The sequence below is a fragment of the Vidua macroura genome, chromosome 6, assembly GCF_024509145.1.
Source record: "Vidua macroura isolate BioBank_ID:100142 chromosome 6, ASM2450914v1, whole genome shotgun sequence".
Lineage (NCBI taxonomy): Eukaryota > Metazoa > Chordata > Aves > Passeriformes > Viduidae > Vidua > Vidua macroura.
In genome coordinates, this window is record NC_071576.1 from 42,432,478 (window position 1) to 42,446,472 (window position 13,995).

A 13,995-nucleotide genomic window follows, 5' to 3' on the forward strand; every position below is an offset into this window, starting at 1 on the left:
GGATAACAAGTGCAAAGTCTTGTCAGGGTAGCATGACCTTTCCTGGCTATTAAGTCCAAGTAGCAATTGATGCAGTAGCTGGTAAAAGTATGGACTCTGAGAACCTTTGTAATAAAAAAGTCATGTTGCATAACCACAAATGGGCATCTTGGGACTGTTTACTATGAGATTTTACTCTTTCCAGAGCTGTAGGGTTTACTTCCTCGTATTAGTCACCAAGTTTTTTTTCTTTGACTCCTGAGGCAGGTACTGACAGTGGAATACATATCACGTTAAATAAAATGAGTCATTGAGAGAACTGGTAAATCCATTTCTTTGTCTCTAATTTTTGCATTGTCCTAGAACATCATTTAAGCACATGTAAAAAAATAGAGGAACACAAATTTGGGCATCATTGTAAATAAAATTTCAGATCATTCTGAAAAGTCTGCATGTTGAGTTCTCTGCTGTAGGCAGATAGATGTACACAGGACGATAGAAATGGGCCAGGAGACCAGCTCCTTTTTAAGGCCTTTATTAAGTGATCAGCTCTGGGTGGGGGCCCGAGGGGTCGCGCACACTGCCGCTGTTCCCTTCGGCAATGCAGAGGAGAAAGTGATCAGTTTTGTTTCACAGTAGAACTGGGACTCCCATCCTCATGGGCGTGCCTAGGAAGGCATCTTCTGGCTCGTTGGCTAGGGTCCTCATTCCAGTCCAGTTACTCTTAGCTGGTGGTGACCTTAAAACCCTGTTGATGGAATAAGGAGGCTTTCCCCCAGCAAGTCCAGTCACTTAGTTTTCCGAATTTTTAGGTTGGCTCATTGTTTCTAGGTTTTGTTTTGGATTTTCTCCTGCTTTGCTTAATTTGCATATTACCGGGACTATTTCCGGCCGCCATTTTGGGAGCAGCAGAGGCAATACCCAAGGGACTCAAGGGACTCAACAAGGGTACAGATAAAGGGGGTACAACCTGAGGTATATAAGGGTTTTTAACAGTGGGGAGGGCACAAGGGGGGTACAACCAGGGTGTGTAAGAACAAAGGGTATATGTAAGGGGATTAACAGTGAGGGGTACAACTAGAGTGTGTGTGGGGGTGTTAATGGGGGGGGACACAACAAGAGTTTTATCATTTATTAGCTTTTCTCAACTGTGTTTCAACAACTTTAACTATACTGAACTTGTTCATAACACAGGACATCTGTCAAAATGGTGTTACAGTGCTTAAAGTGTTAATGTTTTTGTAGTCTTTGGAAGCAGAATTATGTTTTATAACAATGTTATGAGGAAATCCAGTGCCATCATTGGTTTTGATGCTTTAATCTCAAAGAGATAAAACAGCAGTTTCCAAACTTTATTTTTTTTTTTTTTTAATCACATCTTGCATTTGTTCTGTAACTATTATTTTAACAGCCTAAGGACTAAAGGCTGGAATTGCTTCTGTGTCTCTTCCTTTGGTACCTGTTGCAGGGGTTTAGTCAGCATTGTTTGTGCCAGCATCATCAGAGGGTGCCAGATTTACTTCTCAAAAGACACTTAGATGGATAATTTTTAATTTGGTAGGCCAACATGTATTTCCTGCAGCTTTTGTCTTCTGTACGTAGAGGATCAGACAGGTATAGAAACACTGATTCCTGTTTTTACCGGTGGGAGGTTTCAACAGGTTCAGGCTTCTGACTTTAGCCAAAATGTTCTTTGATATGAAAATTGCATTGGCTCTAAGATCCTTCAAGCAGTCCCATTCTGCAGCTTTACTGGTTCCCACCTGGCCTTGATTCAGTTTCTGACTCCCAGGTTGCCTTCAATTTTGCGAAATACAGCCAAAGTTTTTATCATTCCAAGGGACTTTAGGATCATCAACATGCAGATCTTCCTGTCTGTACCTTCTTCTATTTGACAACTGTCTATAATGCCATATTGAAGGAGATGCCATCACACCCACTCTTGTGATCCTGTGACATCTATTGATTCCCTGTTGCCAATTAAGAGAGCCTTGAATTGTCTTTGAGTGCTACAGCTTTGCAACCCTACATTCTGCAGCAAAGTATCTCACCTTCAGGTTACAAACCACATGAGGATTACAGACATTGAATAAAAATGTATGTAAATTGCTAACAAAGTGGGCAAAACTTGTTTGCAAAAATATTTGTGAATCCAGAGAAGAAATTCCAATATTATTCATGTCCTTTTACTTGTAAAACAGTATAATTAAGACAAGAAATACAATTTTCACTAATTTCTATAAAATATTTTAATGTTTTGAGTTTTGTCTCCATTTTATATTCAGACATTGCTCTATGATGTACTTGAAGGCACATTATTTTTTAGAAACGTGGTGATTACTATCCAAATCCAGCAACTGTTATTCACTTGAGCAACTATTTACATGAAAATTATTTGTTAAAGACAGCAAAAGCTATTGGTTTGAATTTATTTTAAGGAGCTGTTTGATGAAGAAAAGCTTGTAGCCATAAGTCCAAATGTACAACTAGATGAGCAGTATCTTCATTAAAATATTTGGTAGTTTGAATGCAGATGTTTAGAAAAGCCATGTGATACTTTATGTAAAGTCACTTGTGTTGTTCTGGAAATTCTTTAGAGTAGTCATATTTTAAATGGTCTTTATGGGGAAAAAGTTAATTTCAAATAATTGCTGTAATTTTTGTACATGTCTAGGCTAGCATGAGGTCAGGATATTGACATATTTTATGTGTATGTAAAATATAAGAGAGACTAAGGCACAGTACTAGCAAGCTATTTAGTATTTATTAGTGTCTATTTACTATTTATTAGTGTCTTCTCTATTTAGCTTTGCTGTGTGTGAATGGAACTCTTCAAGGCAGTATCTTTGTATGGCTGAGAGGACAAAGCATTCTGAACAGGCAGTATGAACAGGTCTACTGCAAGTTTTACTCACTTTGTTACTAATTTGCTTATATTTTATTCAATATTATTGGAAATTTTCGCCCCAGCTAACATTATAAGCCTTCACACCACAACCAGTGGCAAGCAGCACTTTCCCTTAGGCTCATGCTATTAAAAATGTGTTAATGCACAGTGACAGTGCCCTTATATCGCTACACCTACAGGACTAAGAGAGTAAAATAGGACTAACAATAACTTAAAGCCAGAGCAGACGCAGGGATAACTTCTGTCATGAACAGGAACAGCCTGTGCCACTTGGACTTCGGGAAATAGTGCCTGGCCCTGTTCTATTTGTCACTGTAGATATATTCTCACCTTTGCACTATTAATCCCATACTTATAGGCTTGTGGTTACTTGTGGACTACTGTTTTGCTGCATTATGAGGTGGAGAAATAGGAAACAGACTCTTGAAATGAGTATACAGCTACTATCTAAGGGACAAAGTATGCAAGCTCCATCTGCTTTTAATAGGGTTGTTAAAGAAATCACTTGCTCGCTTATGAAAAACATAGAAAAATAGTCTGTTAGAGGAAATAAATAAATATAGCCAATTTTACTTCTGAGCCAAATAGGGTACTTCCAGGTAACTTAAGGTACATGTTCTATGGAGTCGTTGTAAAAAAAAAAAAAATTAATTGATTTTTTAAAGTTTTATTCTCTATGGGTTTATTTTTATTACATAATTTATGTCCAAATATTCTACTGAAGATAAATGCCATTTTCCAAGCAGACATGTAGGCTGAAGAAATAATTCAGATTCTTTCTCATTTGGGGTTTCATTACACCTAGGGGGTGACCTAGTTCAACCCTACTTAATTTTTAATATCTCATGAAAACACTGCCCATGGTGTATGGCTGAATGCACCGTGAAGAGCTGAGTTGGCCTCTGATTTGTGATTAAAATTATATTTAATGCGAACAAACAAGTACAGATGAACTTGATCAGAAAAAATAGAATGAATAGATCAGTCTTTAGCTAGTCTGTGAGCCAATGCTTCCAGCTGCTTATCATGCTCCCTGGATTTAATTGTGTTTCTGACCAATTTACCTCTGCTTTTAATTGCAGCACAATGTAATATTCCAGAATCTTTATTTATTCCCTCACTCTCAAAATAGTGCTACTGATTTCCATGAGAGTGTACCTATGGCAGGGAATCCTATCAGAGCTGTTATAGTACAGGTATCAGAAACTATTATCTAGCATAATTTTTGAGATAGCCTTCCTGTTATTCACTTGTCAGAAATTTTGCTTTAACTGCCTCTTCTTTACTTTTCATATAAATATTTTTAATATAATGTCCTAAAGTAACCACCACTGTCAGAGGTGCACTTTGATCCTTATGTGTTCCTTCCAACTGAGGACGTTCTATAATTCTATAATAATATTATGTGTTCCTACACATTTATAGTCCATAATGACATTACGATGCAGGTAGTGGTTTTGTTGGAAGAGGATCAAGAGGGGCTTTGGGGAGAAGGTAGCATGGAAATCCAGGTTTGATTTGCGTAGGTATTTCAGTGGCCCAGTGCACGTCACTGCAATGATCTAAGCGCAGGCAATGACCTCTTACTGCACAACCCCATCATCCACCCTCCCCCCCGCCCCCAAAAATCCCTAACCTCATTTCTCATAAATAAATTGGAAAGATGAATAAATTATTATCAGCACTCTTAAACCATCCTGGTTTTACATGGCTTATCAAGGTCTTCCCTATCAACAACTTCCTTCCACTGTACTGGGAGAAAGAGGGTCAAAGAAAAGCAAACAAGCAAAAAGGCTCCACACTAGCCTGAGGCTGAAGTAAATGTATTTTAAAACTATGCCCAGACACTGTGACAAGAGCAATGTTCTGTAAAGGGGTTGGCAGCATCCATCTGGAGGAATTAAATCTTGCTTGTCTGGCAAACAATAACTTTTTCAAGCGCTGATGGAAATGCTTAATCCAGATCTGCCTGTAGGATGTCTGTTACCAAGAAAGGAATATTTAGGAAGTGTTTTTTTGTCTCCAAACCAGTTGGGTATGTCCTGACTCTAAAGAAATAGAACTTCAAAGTAAAGCAAAATAAAAGTTTTGGCACAGAATTGATGTTTACCAACTCTGGGATACTACAAAGTGCTAGTACTGAGAATCTTTCACTGAACAGAGCACTCAGGGATCAGAGTTTACATCATTGCAACTTAAACGTTATCTTAATTATATTAGAAAATGAAATTATTTCTACGCCCTTACTATTATATGATTTATCTTCCTGTATGAATCCTAGGTCATTCTAACAAAAATTCTCAGTCATGTGTTATGAACCTAGAAGGTGAAAAAACAGTTCCTCCGCCTTGTGTAGATCAGAATTTTCATTTTAGAGCAGGTGACCTTCTTATTGCACAGTCATTGGTAAAATCATATTCTAAACATTGAGGGGACGAAAAAGTGTTAAAAACCCCCAAAATATCTATAAAAGATTTCTGATACTTTTATTACAATGGTACTGTGCTGCAGGTATTTAACTTTAAAATAGGTGCCTTTAATTTTGTTTCTATTAAAGCTGTGGGCATTTGGGAAAGCAAGCCTGGTGTGTTGGTTATCTTTTGTTATATAAATAAATTCCTGAATTCATTTAATTAAATGAAGCTCATAAGACATAGCAGCAGCTTAATTAGAAGCAATGGAGGAAAAAAATATTTAAAATTAGGTCAATGTGAAAATAAATCAGAAGAAAGACACTACAGAAAATAGAAACAAACATGCCTACAATAATCCAAATTTTAGACTGAGTGTAGCTAATGCCAATCAGAACACACAAATCGTGAGATCACATTTACATTTTCTGTGAGCTTGAAGTTTGGAGCTCACAATGGTAATGTGGACCAACTACAAATCAGAGCAATATTTGTGCTGAACTTTGGAATACATATTTAAACAAATATAAATACAGATTTTTCTTTCTTGATATATTCCTTGCAAGGGAAATTATTGTGACAAGGACTTACTATAGACTTTATTTAGTGCAGAGAGTATTACTGTAAGGTGTACTTAAATTCAGATTTAGGTCCTCAGGGTAGAAAAGAGAACTAACTCAGTTTTCTATACTGATGCAAAACCCTTTAGCAAATATTTTGTGGCACTTTTTTTTCAGGGGTATTATTTAATTAGTCAGGAAAGTGGAACTTTGGACTCCAGAGTTTCATTGATAGATGTGGTAGATAGGGACAGGCGAATGGAAAATCTCGGGATGTGACGGAAAGCAAGACCCTTCCCCCCTCATCCTGCTATAGGTAATCAATCACCCCTGAAGCATGCAGCCCCTCCTAACTCCAGTAGTTTTCCACTCCTTACTAACCCTAGCCGGACCCACCATCCCCCTTTGACGTAGTAAGACCCCCTTGACTATTTAACCTCACGAGATGAGATAAAAAATGCCATTTGACCATCCACCACATTGGTGTCTGTGCATGTCTGTGGCCCAAGTGACCCGGGCGAGGCCGGGTCGCCGTGCTGTGTCTTGAAACCAGGTCGCCTGCCTTCTCCGTGGAAGGCAACAGATAGATCTGCCAGTGGGAGGCTAGGTTATTTTCTGTGAGTCTTAGCACGTGAAATTTAATTGCCTGTTCTTAAAAAGTGCTTCGAGAACTAAAGTTCTCATGCTTGGTTGATTATTTCTGGCTCTCCAGCAGAATTTGTAGCCTGTACACTTGTGTCAGCATAACTGTGTGCAGGATTGTGTTGAAAAGCAGATTCACAAAATGATCCAGGTTTAAAAGAAGCCTCCAGAAGTGTTTGTTTATTTAATTCTGATCATAATTTGAATAATCTAGTTTATATTAAGGCTCTTAAAATTGTTATAAGATGAAGAGGAAAAAACAGTGATACTGGGATAGGATTGAACAGTTGGGGGTGAGATTTTTGGGAATTTGTAAAGCTGACTTTTCTGCTAGAAAATGTTTTGAATAAATCTACAGAAGCTTTTTTCATAGTTGCTTGAAGGATTTCCCTATCTTCTATCCATGGTCCATCAGGTGACAGGCTGCCAGTTGAAAATATGAAATTGTGTATTACTACTGAGTGCATCACTTTCAGGGAAAGAAAAAAATAACCAACAAAACAAAACAAGTAAATACAAACCTATAATTTTTTATTTTCCCTACCTGCAGATACCTTTTGAAATGATTGATGTCATTTCTTAAAATCAAATACTTGATTTCATTAAAACTTCTAGTGTCTCTGAAATGCAGACAGTTCTAAAATTTTTTGCTCTTAAAAATGAATAAAGGAACTGATAAGTAAATTGTTACTCTTGAATGCATATTTTTGTAGCAGTGTTTTTTCTCCCAGATAGACCCATGGGAAAGTAGAATTGCCAAATTATTGTGTTGTGTCAGAGTATCATCAGTCAAAAAATAAAACTACAAAAAAAAATGCTATTTCAGAAGTAATAGAAGCACCTCAACTTTGCTATGAGATCTGCATTTTCTTTCCTTTCCTTTCCTTTCCTTTCCTTTCCTTTCCTTTCCTTTCCTTTCCTTTCCTTTCCTTTCCTTTCCTTTCCTTTCCTTTTCCTTTCCTTTCCTTTCCTTTCCTTTCCTTTCCTTTCCTTTCCTTTCCTTTCCTTTCCTTTTCCTTTCCTTTTCCTTTTCCTTTTCCTTTTTCCTTTTCCTTTTCCTTTTCCTTGTCCTTCCCCCTTCCCCCTTCCCCCTCCCCTTCCCCCTCCCCTTCCCCCTTCCCCTTTCCCCCTCCCCTTCCCCCTCCCCTTCCCCCTCCCCTTCCCCCTCCCCTTCCCCCTTCCCCTTCCTCTTCTCTTCTCTTCTCTTCTCTTCTCTTCTCTTCTCTTCTCTTCTCTTCTCTTCTCTTCTCTTCTCTTTCTTCTTCTCTTCTCTTCTTCTCTTCTCTTCTCTTCTCTTCTCTTCTCTTCTCTTCTCTTCTCTTCTCTTCTCTTCTCTTCTCTTCTCTTCTCTTCTCTTCTCTTCTCTTCTCTTCTTCTCTTCTCTTTCTCTTTTTTTCTTTCTTGAAAAGAAGGCTTGGGCAAAAGAGGGATTGTCAGAGAACATTGTTGGATAAAGCTTTGTATTCCCTAGGCATGGAAGTGGAAAAGAAGAATAAAGAAAGGAAACACAACCTAGATGTGGAATGAAGGAACAGCAGGCACATTGCTGAAGCTAGCAGAGGACAACCAATAAAAATGTCATCCTTTGGCACCAGTGCTCCAAAGGTTTTTTTTGTAGTTGCTCCAGAGGACCAAATTGCTGAGCCATGATACAGTATTTATTCAATTAAAACTAATAATAAGAGGCATCTGTGGTGATATAAAAGCATATTGAGATCTGATGACATCGGTGCCAAAAGAGACATATGGATACTAATGTCAGAGGTTTTTCTTTTCCCAAGTTAGTTCATGGCCACCAAGAGATTCTTAAGATGTTTCCCACTAGGCAGCATGAAAGACACTGCTGATAATACTCATGGCAGAAATTAGTTCAGCAGGCAAAATAATTCAAGTAGTTCTGGTAGTTCTTTTCTTGTACTGCTAACTTGAATTTCAGGTTTTAATTAGAGCAAGAGCTCAATCAGAATTCATCTGAAACTGCTGTGCTGCAAAGCAGAAACAAAAAAATTGTGTTGCTTTCATCTGTACTGATAAATCCCTTTATGTTGTCCAAAATTAGAGTGATTTGGCATACAGTATTTGTATATTTCTGGTGTGTTTTTTCAGACCAGGGTTGAAATTGAGTTTGTGCCTGCATTTACACAGCCAATTGAGTTTGTGCCATTTGCACAGTCAATGCACTAATCCTGTCTCACTGTCCTTCTTACTTCTGTAGTGCTTGGGTCAGGAAAAGGCTGGGATGTGATTGCAAGCATAATAATTCTGGTCTCTGCAGGAGTGAAGTGGTACTGTGGTGATGCCTCCTTATTAACAATGTCTATAGGCATTTGCTCTTTTCCATTCTGCTGCAGAAGAAAGGCAAACAGGTCAGGTTAAACTACAGGCAAAGAGAAGAGGGAAAGTGTTCACACACAAATATGTTGCCCTGACTAGCCAGTTTTGATATCTAAGCAATTTTTTCCCTCTGTTTCCCTTTGGAATCAAGAATTTCAAATTAATCATCTGTGACTTACACTGACCTGGCTGATTGTTCTGGAACAAAAAGGAGGACAAGGCTTCCCAAAGGGAGATTAGCTTAGTGCCCTTCATCTCTCCTCCAAGCCACTATTCATGCCCTAATCTTAACAAAGTCAGGCTAGGACTACAGGATCAGACCCAAAGTCTCAGTATCAGACCCAAATATCAGACCCAAATCAGGCAAGTCAGCAAGAGCTCTGGTTCAGATGCTGTTTTACACAGAAATATATGGCAATGTGTTCTTTACAGTCCAGCTTTGTCACGTTTATCTGTCATTTCACCTGATAGAACCTCACATGTTCAACACCAGCTTTCTGATGTAAAAGAAATCAAAAGAAGGTTCTGGCTATGTTTAGGGATCCATATGCATGGAATAGTTTTTAATCTAACCCTTAACAGCTCTAATATATAACTAATGCAGTATTACTGTAGTTAAAAATGCAAATGAATTAAATTTAAAGATAATCCTAACAGAGAATTACACTGATATGATGATACCAATCTAATTATGATAGTATATTTCCCCATATAAGCCCTAATTATTACTTTGTTGTTTTTTTTTTTTTTTTTTTTTTTTTGAAATTTACATAATAAATGAGTTCTGGAATAGATTTAAAAGAATCACTTGTACAATATGCCTTTCCAGGAGTTTCATATCACATACACAAATGCCACGTTCCCAAATTACTTCATTTGTATGTTCAAATTGCCTCTAAACGAGAAGAATGAAAGCAAAATTTCAGTTCTGTATCTAGCATGGCTTCATTGTCAGAACTGTCACTAGTAAAACCTGACAATAATTTTCTTTTTTCATCAAAGGTTTCGGGCACAATCATCTCACGTGAAAATCAATATAAATTTTATCATTGAATTGTAGTGAGGAAAACTCTCTTAAACCTCTAAATTCTAAGCTCTTTCATCTGCTTCTAATAGTGTTCGTATTATTATCTACCTAATAAATTGTTTTTTGAGAAGGGTGAATCCATAAGGTCTAAAGTGTGTCTTGAGAGCTTTATCAGTTCAAAAAAAAAACAGGTTTCTTGGAAGTTAATATCTGTGTGTGGTGAAGTAAAAAGCTCTGTAATTTTAAATTTCTGTATATTCCTATATTTTTTCATGTTAAATCACTAAAAAAAAGAATACCAGAAATGGGGATGGGGAGATAGATGTGGACTGACAGATCAAACTGATCATGAATTATTCACATAAAAAAAAAAAAAAAAAAAGGAGAGATAATTTTAGTCACATACTGATTGCAGTTCAGTCCAATCAGGACTCAAGGGTTTTTTGGTTTTGTTTTTGGTGGGTTTTTTTTGGTTTTTGGGTGGGTTTTTTGTTTGTTTTTTTTTTTTTTTTGTTTGTTTGTTTTGTTTTTTGTGAGACTTGGAAAATAAGAAAAGGTTCATAACGGATCCCAGATTTCTTTATATTTGTTTACAATCAGCAAAGTAATGCTGTCAACATAATATCTTTGGACTCTAAATCTACTCAGACATTATATAGATGGATTTGACATGCATAATCTGCTGCTAAGATTTATGGTGAACATTTATTAAAGTATGAAGGAGCAATGAAGTTGTTCCGGGTTGTGCTACTATATATTTTGCAGCATATTTACCATAAAGGAAGGCATAAACATAGTTAGCATTTCAGCAACTAAAATCAAAAATACTTTTTTTCCTTAATGCTTGCATTGCTTTGGAAATTCTTACATGACCAGATTGGGGGTAGGTGGCAGAGGAGGAAGGGGAAGAGGCACATTCTACTATGCTAGAACTTAAATTGAATTTAAGTGGATTAAAATATTTGCTCTAATATGGATTCCTTCAGTATTCAAGGCATTTAATGTCTTAAAATATGTGAATTAAATATTCTGAGCTATGCCTATAGAAAGATTTAGGCTCCTAAGCCTGACATATTGGTCAGTTCTCAGTTTAGCTGCTATGTGGCCCTGGCAAATGCCCATATTCCAATATTCCAAAAGCATCTCCTTTTCCTCTTAGTAAAGTTCCTTGAGCACCTAAAACTCCACTTCTGAATGCTCCCTAGAGTAACTCAGTCTGCACCAAGCTAGCCATCTAAGGATGCTTACACATTTCCTTGGGCAGGAAAATGATTCTTCTGCCTTATGTAGGGATCACCCACTCTGTCTTCAGCTGTGACTGCTCGTGGGTGCCTAGGATAGCCTCCAAGCATTAGAGAAGTGGGCATTACCACCTCCTTTCCTGCAGCACTTGCCAGTTCTTCAGCAATCTGAGGTTCAGAGACTTCCTGAATTTGTCTTGTATTAAATAGCTCTTGATGTGCATATTTTTCTTCTAGACTTTTTAAAAAAGCTTTTGAAGAGTTTCAGCACTCAAAATATTACTGTTAAACTATTGCACAGATTAAAAAGCTGTTGTATCAAGGAGTATTTCCATTCATTCATTTTGAACTTTCTATAATGATTTTTTTTTCTTTAGGAGATGACTCCTATTTATTTTTTCCATGCCACCTCCAATTTTACAGACCTTCACCATGTTCCCTATTCATCCTTCTCTTCCAGATGGAAAACTATAAATTATCTGGTTTTTCATCATACAAAAGCCATACCATATCTTTGAACATCACTTCCAGACTTTCCTGTATCTTTTCCATTTTAGCATATTCTTCTGAAATAGAAAGGCTAGAACTGAGCAAGAATTCCAGATTCAGATGTACCATGGATTTAGATATGGCATGCCAAGGCTTCCTCTTTTGATTTCTGTTCCTTTTGAAATAGCTCCGGGCCTTCTATTTGCTTTCTCAGTAATTATCCATAGCTTCATACTTTCTGGAATTTATGATTATAAATTTATATCACAATCATAAATAATAATAATTTGTTTAGATCCCACTTATATACAAGTAAACTAAGAATATGGTTTTCTCTATATGCATTGCTTAATATTTATTAATATTTCATTTTGTCTGCTCTTTTGTTATGAAGTTACTCAGTGTTATGAAGTCCTACTTTGCTGCAGACCATCATATTTCTTTGCTTTAGTAATTTATTTGTTACCATAACTTGGCCACCTCCCTCATTTCATCTCCTTTTCTGATTAATTTTTGATTATGTGAAACAACACAGATACAAATGTAGAGCCACATATGAGATGTTCCTCTGCTTTAACCGCTGATGTTCTCACCATATTTCCTATATGTTACAGAAATTGTATCCATGTGCAAATGTTTCTTTTCATTTAGACAGCCTAATTTCTTTAAGAGGCTTTGATGAAAGACTTTGCAAAATGTTATTTGAAAATCAAAGCAGACTACACCAGCTAAATGTCTCTTGCCAATATGCTTATCAACTTGTTCAATGAATTTCACTGAATTTTTGTGATGTGAGTCATGCTGATTCTTCACCAATATATAACTTTTAATCCATGTGGCTCTTAAATTTCATTTTTAGAAAGCATTCTATCAATTTACATGATAAAGAGACCAGATTTACCCATTTGCAGATAAAGATAAGTTTAGGAGCCTAGGAGGCCAGAGAAGAAGAGACCTTAAAAGCATGTTATCGTGATGCTAAAGCCCTTTGTGAAATTAAGCTATATTTGCAGGAAATAAAATTCATACAGGATATACAGATATTTTTAAGCTGAAACAAAGTTTTGATGCTTATCTCTCAGGATATTTCATGATTCAGACTTTTCATATTAGAGCCTTAACTGGTTATTACTATTCGAACTGCCTAAATTTACTTTCTCTTTCATTCCGTGTATGAAAGTTATGTATTATCTTGTCTTCTTGGCTGCTAAGCAACCATAATAATGCCTCTCACAGTCAGCCTAACAGATAGCCCTGACTGCTGTTTGCTTAGTCTGCTGGTGGTAATAGTACATGAATGTAAATAGGAGATGGTAGGGATGGCAATAACAGAACAAATGTCACTGGAACTTACGAGAAATCTAAAGTCAAAGCTTAGGCTCTGTAGGTAGTTGAGAGAGTTTCATGACAGGGTCTGAAATTGAATGAAGAGACGCAATCACTGTTGTGGGAGTGAGCTGGCAACTCATTAATTGTAAATTAATTTCTGTATTTAACAGCTTATGAGCACTGTTGTTAATCATATTAGTGTCTGAGTTCTTATAATCAACAGCGGATTTATTCTCAGATCATCTGAGTTACATTAGAAGCATTATTTCCTTTGATTTATTGAGGCACAAAAATCAATCTTGCATGCAGATCTTGCTTAATTTGTCACCTATGTAAACCTCTGTGAGTGAAGAATTAAGATCTTAAAATCCATCCCCACCAAAAATATAATATTTAAATGGTAAGGATTTTGTTTCTCATTGCATTCAGATGACTAAACTTCAATCTCATGACACTGATTTTGGAGTATCTATGTACAATACTAATTACATTCTTTTCTTATTAATAATTTCTTTATTTTGATGACCAAGGCTTTGATAGATTTTCTTCAATGTGAGGAAAAGTTGACAAAATTTCAGCATTACCTTTTGTTTTTTTAGAATACAAAACTCCATCCATACACAAAAATTCCATTATTGTAGAAATGATTAAAAATTCAGAGCTGTAAACTATGTTCTTTACAGTGTCTCTTCAAAAGGAAGACTTTTGTGTGACTGCACTGAAATTGTGCCAGGTATCTTGCAATCCACGCCAGAAGATCAACACCCAAGAGCAAGAATTGTTCTCAAGTGTGTAACGCTTGCTCAGTTGCTGACACCAATATCAGGACTGCCAGGATAGTTCTTGTTACCGATTTCTTACCATTGAAATGAATCCATTTGTTTATAAACAACTGAAGCCCTATTAGATGATAACAAGTTTTGTCTAATAATCTAGTACTTAGCATGTTATAATAACAGCTTTCTTCTTCTTAGTGTTTTGCTAACTTTACCAGAGGAAGCTAGAATTAAAAACAATGGCCTCAAGGTCAAATGCTCTTTTCACTGAAAATAAATTCTCAGAAAGAAAGTCAAAG

At 36.6% G+C, this 13,995-nt stretch overlaps 1 long non-coding RNA gene across 1 annotated transcript in view; it reads left to right on the forward strand.

Annotated features, from left to right (window-relative positions):
• The first annotated feature begins 875 nt into the window (after positions 1-875).
• The window catches only part of LOC128809610 (uncharacterized), a 29,969-nt gene continuing 16,849 nt past the window's right edge, over positions 876-13,995 (forward strand). The window contains exon 1 of the long non-coding RNA XR_008437789.1: positions 876-954. This is a non-coding gene — a long non-coding RNA (uncharacterized LOC128809610). The remainder of the gene's footprint in view (positions 955-13,995) is intronic.